The 2,288-nt window shown below is 34.3% G+C and overlaps 1 non-coding gene across 1 annotated transcript; it reads right to left on the reverse strand.

The window, feature by feature from the left end:
- Positions 1-647: 647 nt before the first annotated feature.
- LOC111761702 (U6 spliceosomal RNA) lies at positions 648-753 on the reverse strand. Its single transcript, XR_002794982.1, has one exon. It is a non-coding gene; the product is annotated as a U6 spliceosomal RNA (small nuclear RNA).
- Positions 754-2,288: the final 1,535 nt, after the last annotated feature.

Consider the following 2,288-nt stretch of genomic DNA (forward strand, 5'->3'; position numbering starts at 1 on the left):
CATTATACCACTTTGAGCAAAATATAGAAAATTTACCTTCTTTTACACGCTTTTACTATCCATCATTCTTCCTCCCCCCCAGTGTATTATTATTTTTATTTTCTCTTCAAAGAAATTTAGTTTGCAGAAAAGTCACATACAGAATATAGGGGATGCCCTTATACCCAACATCCCCCCACATTTCTCCTCTTCCCTATTAATAATATTTTACATGTGGATGGTATATTTGTTACAATTGGTGTAGAAATATTGAAGCATTGCTATTAACCTTGGTCACTGATTTATATTATTGTTTACATTTTTGAATGTACAGTTTTATAAATTTTGATGAAATTTAAAATTCCTTTATCCATTATTGCAAGATCATGCAGAACAATTATAATGTCCTATGTTTCATCTATTTTATTCTTCCCTTCGCCTCCCCTCAGGATCTATGGTAATTACTATGTTTCACTTTTTGAAGAATAAGGTTCATATTTACTTGCAATAAATATTAAATGCCTGACATATTGTTTGGTTTTCTTTTATTAGGTACTGCCTATGTTTTTGTTTGTTTTTTTTTTCTTTTTCTTTTTTTAAAGTTTACATTAAACTCTTTTTAAAGTTTACATTAAAAAATATAAGAGGTTCCCATATACCCCATTTTCAAATATATGGAACACTTCATGAATTTGCTTGTCATCCTTTGCAGGTGCCATGCTAATCTTCTCTGTATCATTCCAATTTTTAGTATATGTGCTGCTGAAGCAACACCATCATTCTTAGTAGTGTTCTTAAATATTTCCTCTATGTGCATTGAGCATTCCATCAGACAATATACTTTTTTTCAACTATCAAGCATAAATTGGAAAACTTGAGAGGAGAAGACATCTATTATATCTACCCATATTTGGACTTATTATGTTTTCTTCCTTCCTTGGTAACATACCAAGTCTCCTTTATCAAATCCTTTTTCTTTAGAGAACTTCATTTGCCATACTTTTAGGGCAGGTATGCTGGCAACAACTGATTATCTTGATTTTCCTTCATGTGAGAGTATCTTGATTTCCTCTTCATTTCTGAAAGATATTTTCAATGAATATAGGCTTAAAACTTCTTTTCTTACAGCACTTGAAAAACATCTTGCCACTTCCTTCTAGCGTCCATGATTTTCATTCAAATTGTTTTTCCCTCATAAGTAAGGTATTTTTTTTCTCTTTTGCTGTTTTCAAGGTTTGTTCTTTATCTTTGGTTTTCAGAATTTTCTCTATAATGTATCTTGGTGTGAATTTCTTTGGCTTCCTTGTTTGAGGTTCATTCAGTTTCTTTAAGTCCTTTCCCCAATTCAGGAATTTTTTAGCTATTATTTCTTCAACTATTTTTTCAGCTCCCTTCTCTTTCTCCTCTTCTTCTGGGACTCTGAATTCATGAATATTGGTCTTGTAGTCCATAGGTCTCATAAGTTCTGTTCTTTCTATCAATGTATTTTCTTACCATTGAGTAGTTGGATGATTTCTATTGTTTTGTCTTCTGGTTTACTAATTCTATCCTCTGTCCCCTCCAATTTTCTGTTGAGATCATCCATTGAGTTTTTAAAAATTTATTATTTCACGCATTGTGTTTTTCAGTTCTAAAATTCCCATTTCACCCTTCTTTCTATTTTCTATTTCTTTGCTGAAACTTTGTATTTTTTTTCATTTATTTTAAGCTTGTTTGTAATTGCTCATTGAAGTATTTCCTACAATAGCTGATAATTCTAACATCTGTTATCTTGGTGCTGGCATTTATTGATTGTCTTTTCCCTCCTGTTTGATATCTTCCTTTTTCTTTTAGGATGAGTGATTTTTTACTAAAATCTAGAAATTTAGGATATTATCTTATGAGATCCTGAGTTTTATTTAAAAATTCCACATTAGCTGACTTCCTTTTCACCACTCCAATAGTGGAAGGAGGTGACACTGCCTTGTTACTGACAATTGAGAGCAGAAACCCAAATTTCCCACTTGGCCCTCACTGACATACAAGGGGTAGAGGCTCTTCATTATTGCTGGTTGGGAGGTGAGTTCTGGTTCCTGACTAGGCTTCCACTGATTCCTCCTGGGGTTGGAGTGGTAGGAGTGCCTTGTAACTGCTCCCCACATGGCCTTCCCTGACACCACCCAACTGGGGAGGTGGAACAGAGCCTACTTCCTGGTGGGTGGGGTGGAAGTTTAGGCTCCTGCTGGGATCTCTACTGATACTGGCTACCCTCTGGTTGGGATGAAAATTCTGAAATTTTCTGACATCCTGGTGAGGGTATTTGGGTATTT

This window comes from Dasypus novemcinctus, chromosome 14 (assembly GCF_030445035.2).
Source record: "Dasypus novemcinctus isolate mDasNov1 chromosome 14, mDasNov1.1.hap2, whole genome shotgun sequence".
Taxonomy (NCBI): Eukaryota; Metazoa; Chordata; class Mammalia; order Cingulata; family Dasypodidae; genus Dasypus; species Dasypus novemcinctus.